This window comes from Miniopterus natalensis, chromosome 16 (assembly GCF_054644295.1).
Source record: "Miniopterus natalensis isolate mMinNat1 chromosome 16, mMinNat1.hap1, whole genome shotgun sequence".
NCBI classification, from domain to species: domain Eukaryota; kingdom Metazoa; phylum Chordata; class Mammalia; order Chiroptera; family Miniopteridae; genus Miniopterus; species Miniopterus natalensis.
Window position 1 is genome coordinate 21,042,969 of NC_142096.1, and position 13,172 is coordinate 21,056,140.

Consider the following 13,172-nt stretch of genomic DNA (forward strand, 5'->3'; position numbering starts at 1 on the left):
TTCAGAGGCAGCACGCCCAGTATCACTTTGAGTCTATGAGTCAGGCCAACATTCAGTTCAAGTAAATGAATGTGAATATGAGGGTCTTCTGTGTGCCAGTCGACGGGCTCAAAGCTTCACACAGAAAAACAAGAGTGAGCCCTGCCTTTGAGGAGCTCACGAAGTACCCCTGCCACAGGTGAGGACTCTGGCACTTAGAAAGGTTGGATTTTGTGGCTAAAAATCACACAAGGAACGGCATAGCTGGGGCAGGAAGCCAGGTCTGAATTCTAGACCAGAGGATGATATCAGGCTGCTGCTGGATCAGCCCAGGCACCATTTTCCTGGTCTCCAGAAGAGGTGGTTATAAAATTCCTTTTGGAAATAAACTCTGGTCTGGCGCACCTGACTCTAGAGATTTTGTTTTAAACCGTAGCCAGAACATCTCATGTTGAGCTTAACACTCACTTCCTGTTGTTCTATTTAACTGAAAAACACACAGTCCTACCCTTTTTCACTTCTGGTCAGTGGCATAAGTTCCTCATTCACCAGGTTGCAGAACAGTTGCGTTCAGCACCCTGGGGGCAGGATGAGAAGTGGAGTGAGAAGCAGAACTGTAGACCTGAGCCCCGTGAGATATTCAGGGCCCAAGAACTGCACATGTAATAGTGGCAAGGTTTGCAAAGCTTCTACTCTCTTCATCTGAAGGTAGAGAAACAGGCCTGCTTCCTCTCCTGGACCTTGGTGAAAACTTAATTGTTTAAAGGACTTGTTTTCTCTTTAACTATCACATTAACTCTTAATTAATTTTCATGGGCTTTGACAGGGACATCTATCATAATTTGGTACAGCTTCACACATATTTGAAATCACCTTATGACTCTGATGTCATCAGACTCAAGGCCAGAATTGTATGGTCAATAAAAAATTAAGCATAGGGACTATAGTGGCTGAATGGTGGCCCCCAAAATATCAGGCCCCAATTGTTGGAACCTGTAAATGGAAAAAGAACCTTTGAAGATGTGATTAAGTTAAGGATCATGAGATGGGGAGATTATCCTGGATTATCCAGTTGAGCTCTAAATGCCATCAGGAGTGTCCATATAAGAGAGAGTCCATGTGAAGACAGAAGCGGAGATTGGAGTGATGTGGCCACAATCAAAAGAATGCTGGCAGCCACCAGAAGCTGGAAGAGTCAGACAGATTCACCTCTAGGGCCTCTGGAGGGAAGATAGCACGATGAACACCTTAATTTCTGCCCAGTGAGGCTGGGGTTGAACTTCTGGCCTCCAGAACCCTGAGAGAAGAAGTTTCTGTTGTTTGAAGCCACCAAGGTTGAGGTATTTTGTTATAGTAGCCACAGGAAACTAATACAGGGACCAAAAAAAAAACTTAGGCCTCAATTGTGAGAGCAGTTGGCGAAGTCTATGGCTCTCTTCCCAGAAAAATGGTTTTAAGTCATAGAGTAAAATACAAAAGATCATGCAGGAAGCCAGACGTATTGAAATAGAGCTGTTAGAACATAAGATAACAACTGTGTACATCTTTGAACACATTCACCAAGGCGACACATTTCACATACAGGCAAGTTAGAATGGATTTTATTTTTAGAAGATATCAGCTTGAAGTCTGCTGCTGCGCAGCTTGAGTCACCCCTCATTGTGGGGCAACTCGCAGTAGAAAAGGTTGAGAGCATGTGTGGCCTACTTGGGGGTCAAATACCCACTATTGTTTTAAAGAAGTGATGAAAGGAGGGTGTTTCAAGGCATGTACGGTAGCTGTCATGCGGTCATGGAAATATATGGTGTTCTTGGGCGACCAGCCCCCAGGGACTGCCAATACTCTGTGGTTGGCTGCTTATACTGACAATCGAAGGAAATGATGGGTTTTAGCTTATGAACCTCAAAGGCAGGGACAGCAGCCTGCGTAGGGGCCGGGCCCCTAGCTCGGGCGCTCTGAGGGGCAGCAGCTCCCAGGCGCTACCCGGTGGCCAAGCAGGCGCCGCAAGCCGGACAGGCTGTCAGGCTGCCTATGAAATATGATGGATTAGCAGCCAAGGCTGCTGGTGTGACCTGCTTTCAGACACTTCATTTAGAAGTGATCATATTGCTGGATGCTTCCTATAATTTGTGATGCTGCTGATTGTGATAAATCGTGAGTTTCTGGCAAATTCCCCCAGCCAGCTCCAGTGGCTGAACAGAGAAAATGTGTCATTCTGCGGGAATGTTCATGCCACGAATGAGAGCGAGGATCTGGCTGGAACAACAGAATGCTCAGTCAGTGAACAAAGTAATTAAATCAAGCTCATTAAATCACAATAAAAATAATTTTAATGTAATTAATTTCTCTGCACTGATTGAACATTATATTGGGACCATGAGGCTTTCTGAACACTAATATAATTTAGGGGCTGGGACACCAAAGTTGTGGTCACTGGTGTGGTGCGTGGGTTATTGTTGAGGGAATGAAATTAAATTCTTTTATGAGATGCTGAAATGTTGACTGAGCCACAGATAGAAAATGGTTTCGGAATTAAGAGAATGGATCTTTTACATTTCCCAGTTAGGTTTCTGTACTAACCAGGGCAATAAATGTCAAATTTGGTAATAATTTAAAAGGTCTAGATAAAGTAGATGGCATATGATTGCTTCGCTGTGTTGGAGTTGATGGGAAACCTTAGGTCAGGATCTCAGTAGTGAGCAGGCTTACCAGGGGCCTTTAACCATTATAAATTGGGGGGTGGGGGGCAGGGGGTGGGGGGGCATTTACCTCCAGCCCCTCGTAGCCAATAAAGGCCCTAGAAGCATTAGAATTGGAATCCTGTGAGCTCCTTAGTCAAGGACTAGACAAGTGGCAATGGCTTTTCAGAGCAGCATGAAATATTTAGGTGAGGCATAGAGAAGGACTTTCTGTCTGGGACAGATATTAACCAATAAGCAGTTACTTCTTTTTTAAAATATGTTTTTAAATTGATTTTTTTTTTTTTTTTTAGAGGGAGAGAGGAAAGGCGAGGGGGAGAGAGAGAAATATCTATGAGAGTGAACCATCGATTGGCTGCTTCCTGGACACCCCCTACTAGGGATTGAGCCCGGAATGTAGGCATGTGCCCTGACTGGTTGTCGAACCAGTGACCTCTTGGTGCATGGGGCAACATTCAACCAACTGAGCCACACCAACCAGGGCAATAACCAGGTACTTTTTGAAAGTGTGAACCATGGTTCACCCCCACCCACCACCCTTACCCCTAGTGCTAAGCAGAGAGCCATACAGTGTCTGGTACTCAAATTTTTATTATTAAATTGAATTATTGAGGTTCTCAAGGAATTTCTTATCTTAGCCCTTGAAAGTTAGGACAAATAATCTTTCTGGGTTGTTCAGACATTGTTCAGGAGGATGCTACACCAGACAACCTCTCAAGGTCACCTCCTGAGACTAATTCTGTCATGTAAGCAACACTGGAATTCTGAGTGTGTGTTAGCAGGCGCCCACATAATTACCAACTGTGATTTTAGAGGAGGCCTGTGCTTTGGATCCCAATATTATTTATCATGCACGTTATTTTAATTAATATTTTGTGTGTGTGCCAACATTTGAACCAGACCTCATTATGGCTGGCCAGGGCACCACATTGTTTGTTGAGTAGAATCATTTTCCTGGGATGCAGCTGTTTCCCCCCTCAACAGCCAGGGAGGGCAGAGACCAAGGACCAGAATTTGCAAAAGCTTCTGCTGCCACAAAAGTGTGCCAGTGATTCTTGTCCTAGAGGGCTCATCAGCAAGGACTGTTTCTCCATCCTAAGGAGGGGCTGTGGGGAGGCCCCTAGGGAGGGCTCTGGAGGCTGACTGAGGTTCCCCAGCGAGAAGGCAGTGGGGATCAGTGTTTGTGATGTTTGAATGCTGCAGGAACAGGAGTGTTCATGTGCCTTTGAAGAGCAAATTGGCACTTTTTCTGTTGTCTGTTGTTATGTAATTGGGCAAACAGAGTGAAATCCCGGATAGCAGTTGGATACCCAGAGCTCCAGCTGGCCTGTCAGCCCAGTGGGCTCAATAACTGGAGGCCCTGAGCTCCCCCTAACACTCTGCCTGGCACAGCTGCCCCTGAGTTAGAACAGGACCTTTCCCAGGAGGAGACTTTTGTCATCCAGGAAAGGAGAGCCCCCAGCTTAACCTAGCCAGTGTTTCCCCCCTGCATTCTGACCCCACCCTGGCACTGGCTGGGTGGCTCCCTCCCAAGTGCACAGCCCATTCTCACCTTCCGAAAGGGATGGTGCAGAACGAACCCCTGTTTCTCTAGAATCTGATTTTAGAAATATGTTATCCACCACCGTGAAATTCCTGGATTTGCTAATGACCCTAAAATCACAACCCTTTTTCTCACTCTCATAGACCCACGAATGCTAGTTCTAGTGATATCATTTTTTATTATGCTTCAAACAATATTATCCAACCTTCACTTGAGGTCAAATAGGTGCCCAGCAAAGTGCTACGTGCTTGACCTGCATCCTGGCAGTTAGTTCTCACAGAAACTGGAAGGAGACTTGCAGGTCTTCGATAACTGACCCCAGGTCACAGCCAGTAAGGGGCAAAGGTGCTACTGGAATCTAGGTCCTTCTATTTCCAAAACTCTGCCTCTTCACCACCATCCGGGCTCCAAAGGAACCAACGACAGAGACAGATTGTGCAGGTGTCTGCTCCCAGTCCTCCCAACACAGAGCTGCGGGGGAACACGCGTGTCTGCTGTGCCCGAGCTCCAGACTCCTCCCGCAAATCCTTTCTCGACCCTGGAAAGCTGTTCTGCAGAAGGAAGACTTTAGAGCCAGTAAGAATGTTAGGACTATTTTTCTCCCTCTTACAAAGTAAATGAACTGCACACTGTGCATCTGACTTGGCCCAAGGACTCTGTCACAGGAGGAAATGCCTTTAAAGGGTTTGACTTAGAAACCCGAGGACATCAGCAACACTGGCCTTTACAGCGCTGTGGGGCCAGGTACTGAGCATGCCTGGTGTCCTAGGTGCTGAGCCCGGCTGGGCGGTGCTTCCAAGATAGGTGACAAGGGACCTGGGCCAGCCCCGGGCTTGAGGCCAGCCGCCCAGCTCCAACTCCGGCCTGCAGAGCCTTTCCTTCGTCGCCGCTGCTCCGCTTTCTGTCATCTCTTTTTCTCTCTTCCTCTGCTCATTTCCCCCTCTCTTTTTCCTCCCAAAGTTTGTCAACTCTCATCCCCATTCCTGTGCCGGCCCCTCACTTTCCTGCCATTGGTCAGGTGGCCTTTTCCTGTTTCCTAATGCTCTGCTGAATACCCATAATAACAGAAAACCCAAGAAGAGAGAAAAATTTACCAGTTCCGAAATGGCTTGAGTTAATGAAATAATGTTTGGGGGCATTTAGATTGAACTGGTGTAATTGTAGGTTGCAAAGTATAATAGTAGCTCATGCAGGGATATCATTTTGTGCTATTTTACCTTCAGGTTTTTGTTAATCCAGTGGGTTTGGTGGAATTAGAGGGCTGCTGTGAAGGGGGGAATAAAAAAAAAAAAAAAGCCTGAGCAACCTGCTGGCCAGAGAAGGAGCAGGTAGCTGCCCGGTTAGTCTTTATCCAGCAGACAATGAGGGCAATCACCAGGGCCTGGAGGAGGAGTATTGAACTGTCGACACAGGACATTTTTGTTGAAAGTAGTCCTTTTGATTTCATCCTCCCTGCCCAATGTAATAAAAGCAGACATTATGGAACACATTCATCTCCGTGTGATAGGGGCCATCACGAGTACCTGGCCACGTGCGCGGCCTTAAAGGTTATCCGACTGCTGGAAGTGACTTGGAACAGGATTTCTGATCCAAAGGTTGTGAGCACCTCACCCCCATGATGAGAGGATGGCTGTCCCCGGGGCAGGATGGAGTGAAAGCATGCTGCTTCTGCTAGGAAAATATTTAACTTCTCAAATACTGTAAGTTTCAGCCACAGGTCCATTTTCTCTAATTAACAAAACCTTGAGGGGTTATCTCAAAGGAAGAAGAAAGGAAAACAAAGTAGGAGAATCTTGAACTTATTTTTGCTGATCGGATGGCTGTTTCTATGGGAATAGAAAGGGAGGCAGGAACCCGCTGTAGTCAGAGGCCTGGTTCCTGTCAGCTGCTCCTACTTTCCACATTCGCCAATTCCATACTCTGGCTCTGGGAGTTTATGACCTCACTGGGGACCCAGTGCAAAGAAAAGAGCTTCACATAACTGGAGAATTTAGGAGTTTTCCACCAAACAAGAAGCTCACAGAGCTCAGGGCGACTCTGGCATTTGGGAGAATTCAAAGGTACTAAACCTTCTAATTTCTTTACTTGAAACATTCCAAGTTCGCGGTCATGGGGTAAACATGACTCCCAATATTTATTTGTGTGGTTGCTAGGGTGCTGTTTTCCATGGCCTTGCTGAAGTGCCCTGAAAGGAACTGTTTTTCTCTATCAATTATACTCTGCCAGGAGTTCATGGGTAGCATGTTGCTGGTGTTAGAATGAGAACAGGTGTGTAATTGCAGATTGTTGAAAACAGTATGTAAATGCAATTCCTTAGTCTGAATAAAAGTGAGACCTGATATTTCTTTGAGATTCAAGAGCCTTTTGCCTCATTATTCTAATAATTACTATTGCATTCACTATACTCATTCCTTCAGCAAACTGCCCTTGACCACCACTGTGCATCAGGATTCAGGCACTGGATCCTGCCAGTTCACACACAAAAGACACAGTCTCTGCCCTCAGGCAAGTGACAGTCCAGTAGTGTTTCTAAGACCAGGCAGATGGTTACAATATAGCTTGATGAGCACTGTGATAGGGAGATGCCCAGGATACAGCTGGAGCCGGGAAGGAAGCCACTGATCCAGCTGTGCATGTGCTCGGGTGAGTGTCCACACGTGTGTGCTCGTGGTGTTTGGAAGTGCATAGCTTTGAAGTAGATTTTCTGGTGAAGATGATGTCTAAAATAAATCTTGAAGGATAAATGGAAGTTAGACAATAACAGAAAAAGGGTTCCATTCTAGATAAGAGGAATAACAAGAGGAGGTGGTAATTTAAGGGCTATGAGTTACTTTAGGAAGGGGAAGGAAGGAAGGAAGGAAGGAAGGAAGGAAGGAAGGAAGGAAGGAAGGAAGGAAGGAAGGAAGGAAGGAAGGAAGGAAGGAAGGAAGGAAGGAAGGAAGGAAGGAAGGAAGGAAGGAAGGACAGGGAGTATTGAAGAAAAGGAAAGGATTTAAAATTTATTTTCTGCTTATGCCTGGTGATTTTTATAAGTCCACTATGTCTTTTAATGTTTAACATCTGAACTCAGGTTCTTCATTGATGAAAAAGAGATTCCCTCCAACATAGAGAAGCTGCGAGGGTTCGATGAGGTAAGGACATAAGGTGCTTAGCATAGTCCCTGGCACAGTCTCAGTGCCAGTAAACAGTGACCCTTGTTACTATGATGAGCGTGGAGGCTGGATTGCAAGGGGCGATCCCTGAGGCAGGAAAGAGGCTGCAATGAAGTGAGAGATGATGGTGCCTAAAGTGGGGTGGAGAGATGGCTACTGATGGGAGAGATATTTGGGGAGGCAGAATCAGCAGGGCTGCGACTGAGGATGCGCAGGGGTGAGGGAGAGGAGAGTCAGAATGCCTCCTCTGTTTCTGGCTGGGTGCACGGGGCCCTCCACTGAGATGACACGGAGGGAGCCACGGACAGTGCACACAAGGTAAAAGACCATGCAACACCCAAACCCAAACCAGTCCTTGAGTTATGAAAAAGAGTTACAGATCTTGCTTCTTTGTGTTCTAGCCAAAGCAATAAAATACATTCCCAATACCAATACTGCAATTTAAATTTATTATCTTTGTGCTTTACAGTATCCATTGCAGTAAAATCTATTCCCAAGAGTATCGTTACAATTTCCAAGTACTTAAGGAATTCTTTTTGTTTACGTTTTAAAGCCATAGCAATAAAATTTAACACCAACAATAATACTACAACTTCGTATGCTCTTAAAACTTGTCATAAATGATAATAGTGAGGAGAATGTCAGTAAGCATGCAAATATTTTTCCAGAAGAAAGCAGCCTTTTTTGTTTGTCTCATGCTGAGGCCCAGATTCTTAACCGTGTCTTGAGAAGCACACACCTTTCCAGTTAGTCAACACATCTTGTTGAATCTGTCTCCTAAGTATTTCTCCGGTGGACCATTTCTCTCTGTCCACACAGCCCCGAAGCTGCCTGACATGCTGCAGTCTGGGAGCTATTGTCCCCTGCCTGGGAAACGAACACAGCGTCTCACTGTCCACACTCCCGCCCTTTCATCAGCTCTCCACATAGCAGCTTAAATGAAGTTTTCAAAACCCCAGTTTTGCCGGTTTCCAGGACAAGATGGGGGATGGAAAACAAGTTATCTGATACTGCAAAGAAACAGTCAGCCAAATGCAGAATGTGGGACACCATGCGGGATGAATGACCTGGTGTCTCCAACAATCAATGGCATCAAAGAGAGAGAAAAAGACAGGGGGAGACTGGGATGGAATGGAAAAGTGTAAGAACTATAAACTAGTCACCAAGCATTATCTTTGGGCTTTGTGTGGCTCCTGATTCCAACAAGCAACTGTGTACAGGCATTTCTGAGAAAGTCAGGGAAATCTGACTATGGCGTGGCTATTAGATGATACTAATGACCTACTGGTAATTTTCTTGGCAGGTATTTATGTTCTTAAAGCAAAGGCTTTATCGGTTAGAGGTGCATTCTTGGGTATTTACAGAGGAAATCACATGTCTTACATTTGTTTTAAAATACCACAGCCCTCTACTTCCCCAAAGTAGATGGGTGGTGGGGATAGATGAGATTCAAAATTGCCAAAGTGCTGATAATTGTTGAAGCTGGGGGTTGGGTTCATGGGTGTTCATTATGTCTTCTATTTTTCCCCCCCTGTGTCTACTGGAAAGCTAGCATAATTAAAAGTAAAAAAACAACAACAAAAAACCAAGAGACTAGGCCAGAGGAAGCATCTGTTCTTTTTAATAGTAACGGATTTATTCAACAAAGACACTTTTTCATCACCCACTTCATTTCAACATATTTTTGACTGAACACCTACTTCATGAAAAATGAGTAAGACACAGCTTCTGCCCCTCAGAAGCTCACTAGCTGGTAGGGGAGGAGAGCCATACACTTGTGAAAAGATAACTAATACTAATACTAAAACTAATTCTAGTAGTAATACTAAGAGCTAAATTGACAATATGAAAACCAGTCAAAAGCTATCACAAAAGATTCAAGGTACAGAACGTTGTGCATGGTATGCTACTTTTTAAATATATAAGGAAAAAAATAAGAATCTCTAATCTTATTTGCTTGTGTAAGCATAAAAGTCAGGAAGGACACATAAGAAACTATAAAAATTGATATCTATTTGGGAGAGAGGCAAAGTCTTAGGGAGGCCATCAAAGACCTTTTACTGAATACTTTTTCGTTTTTCTGGTTTTCGAAGACATGTGATGTGTGGCACACCCCAAAATTTAAAATAAAAAGTAAAACATGCTCTCATCTCCTCCCCATATCAGAGCATGTCTCTCCTCTATTTAAAATCTCTTATCAGGTGCTATTATCTTTAGTATACCATGCACAGTCCTTTGGGTGGCTTTTCAGGATGGTCACGGCCTGGCTTCTGCCTCCTGTCACCTCCTGCCTGTCACCTTGGGCTCTGCATGTTCTCAGCTCAACCAAGCTCACATCAGTGTGGAAGCCAACAAGCTCTTTGCTGTGTGGCTCGTTCCCCCTCCGCTTGGCCTGGTCAAGCCCTGACCATTCTTAAGGTTTCTCTGGAGATGCCACTTTCTCAGGGCTGCCCGTCCAGCCACTTGCTTTAGGTCCCTCTGCTATATGCTCCCAAAGAACCCCATACTTTTCTCTTTTGGTAAGGTAACTGTCAAATGTGTAATTGTCTGATTTTATCTTCTTTACTCATCTGTCAACTGTGAGAGCACAACTATGTCTCATGGTCTCTTGTGTTCCTCACCTATTTCCAAGCCTCGTATTTAGCGGGAATTTACTCTAGAAGGTGTAGAAGGGGCCAAGTTGCAGGACATAAAGAGATGATCCGTTTGCATGTGCGTGATGGATAGAGTGCAGGAATCAAGAGTTTCCGTGAGCAGTGAAGGAAGGCGAAAGGAAAGGCGGCTCGAATGGTCAGGCGGGAAGGGAGGGGGGCACTGCGGGGAGCAGAGGCGGAGTGTGTGCTGGAGAGAGGGAAGCTCTGGGGAAGAAATGGACACGGGGAAAGACTGGAAGTTTATTTGAGAAGGAGAAGGAAACATCTAGGGCAGGGTTGGTAGCCAGTTGTCTGTCCATGTTTCTGGACAGCTGGGAATCTCCAGCAGCTGCCCCGAAACTTCCATGGAGATCTCCACGTGCACATGTTTTCTTCCTGAGTAAACTTCATAGTTTTTTGAGGATTTGAAAGTGTGAAGATTTACAAAGGACTCAAGATCTTGTCAGCTTTAGACCAACCAAGGAGAAGAGAAAGGCGTGACGCCATGAGAGCCACACTGTCACACAGGGGGAGAAGGTGATGTGGGAAGCGTTTTGTAGACACAGCAGCAAACTGGAGGTGGGTGGGGGTGGAGGTAGGGAAGGTCCTGGAAGGTCACTGCAAGCCCACGGAGGCGCCTGTCACCGCCTGACTGGTGAGCACATCATTTGCTTCCTCGAACCTCATTTTCACTATGAGGGAGTAGGAAGGGTGGGTGAGCAGTACAAAAATACCTTCTCGCTCACCTCACAGGGGTGTCATGAGGGGATAAGCAAGACTGCTAACATCTGGAAAGTTGTGGGGTTTTTTTCTTTCTTTATGCAATTTCCATTAAAGTTCATGTAAAAATAACTGTGGTCCCACTGAGTAGGGAGAGGAGGCCCCTACCACCGTTGGGACTTTAGCCCTTCGCTGACCTTCCGGAACTATGAAAAGAGATTTACACCATCTCCCCAAACGACAGTCTTTTCCCACTCAGTCTGTATCTTGTCAGTGTGGAAGAGGCCTTGCTTCTCTGTTGAGTTCCGAGCACGGGCTTCCCCACCGGGACCGTGGGCTCCAGAAGCAGTTTGTGCGGTGGGGGCACTTGGGCCCTCGTGCCAGCCTGGGCTCTCGTCCTACTCTGCCGCTTGCTGGCTGGTGGCCCTAAGCCCATTACTTCACCTCTGGGTCTCGGGCTTCTCAGCTGTAAAATGGGAATACCAGCTGTCCTGAGCTCATGGGACAGTGTGAGGATTGTCTGGTGTGATACAAGTGAAACCCTCACAGGAGCACCTGCCCACAAAAGCTGCTCAATTGTTGGCTGAGCAGAGGGACAAAGTGAGTGACAGAGAACCACCAGAGCACCACTCAAAGGAAGGTAAAACTGGTGATGACTTTCTCAAAGGGCTTGGAAGTCCAAGAGAAGGGGTGCCCCTCCTGAATGACAGGAGGTGGGTCAGTCTCACTGGGGCCCCTCACCGACCTCGCCATCAATAACTTCTCTAGTGCAGGTTTCTGGGGACGCCTGCGGGAAGGGACGTTTTGTCCAGTGCTGCTCCTGTCTTTAGGGCCTGGGAAACTACACTGTCTTTTCAAAGCCCCTGAGTCAGAGCCAGAAGATGTGTTGTCCTTCCTGCTCTGCCACCTCATCATTTTGATTCTGGATGAGTTACTTTCCACCCCTGCGCCTTCGGTCCTCAATTCTAACCTGAATATACAGGCTGGCGGGGGGGAATGCATTAATCTGCTAGGGCGGTCAAACAAAATACCACAGGCTGAGACCTGAAGCAACAGAATTTATTTTCTCCCAGTTCTGGAGCCCAGAGAGCTGCGATCAAGGCGTTAGCAAGGTTGGTTCCTTTTGAGGCCTCTCTCCTTGGCTTGTAGATGGCCTTCTCCCTGTGTCTTCACATGGTCTTCCCTTGGTCTGTGTCCTAATCTCCTTTTCTGTAAGGACACCAGTCAGGTTGAATTAGGGCCACCCTAGCAGCCTGTTTTCACCTTAACTATCTCTTTAAAGACCTTCTCTCCAAATAACAGTTATATTCTGAGGTGCTGAGGATTACGAAGTCAACATATGGGGTTTTTTTGGTGGGGAAGGCACAATTCAGCCCATAACAGAAGGCTAAATGAGAAGCTGTGTGTTAAAATTTGGCCTAAAGCAGACTCTTGGTAAGTGCTAGTTAAACATGTTGACACCCGTTGCTTCAACTGTATTTCGCTAAGACAACCTGCGGTTCATAAAGGGGATAGGCCTGCTGCTCTGACTTGGCAATCGGGATTTATTCTTCTCTATTTCACAGCACACCTCCCTTACATCCTATGCCTATTTCCCGGGTGTGCCACTGCTGGCGAGGGGCAAATAAGCGGAGAGCTAAGAATTTTTTTTTGGCTGTAATGCTATTAAGTGGAAAACAGATTTGATGAGTCTCCTCAGGCCACATATCATTAGGGATTTTAGGACATCGTCTCTGTTGCATAGATTTGCTCTTACTTGTTATGTGCCCTGTGTCAGTGGAGCACAAGATCACCATTGTCATATCATGAATAAAGGCACATCTGTCCTGAGCCATTGGGTTGCTTGCGATATCCTACAAAATAGCTTTTCAGCATTTCTTCAATTAGACCAAAGCAAGCAAAAACAGCAGTTTTAACAGTCGTAAAAATGAAGAAAGAACCAAAGGAGCTACTTGGTTCCAAAGATAAGAAAAGTAAGGAGCTTTCTTGAAAATTTTACAGCTGGGCCCACCTCTGTCTGCTTTAGAGCAGTACAGCTCCAGCTCTGGGCCTTTCCCGTCTCTTCTCTCTGCTTGTGCTCAGGCTCCTGCATCCTACAAACGCCATCACCTGTTATGCATTCTTCTGAGCAATGCTCTGGGGGCTCTCTGTCACTCAAAATGTCCCTCTGGCCAGGGTTAATGACTGAGAGCAAGGACTTGCTACTTGGCACGTATCTTTCTTCTGGGGAGAAGCAGACAGAGGCCTTCAAGCCCACGTGCGGTCACCTGCTACCTTTGACTCTCCATGGCCTCCACATTCTGACCTCCACTGCTCTCCTGGTTAATGACAATTATAAATGTCCAAGAGGCATAGCTCTCAGGCAAGCAACCTCAGCTAATTGGGCAAAACTATTAAATGGAGACAGACTTTTTCTTTTTCATTATAGAGCAATATATATTCCAAG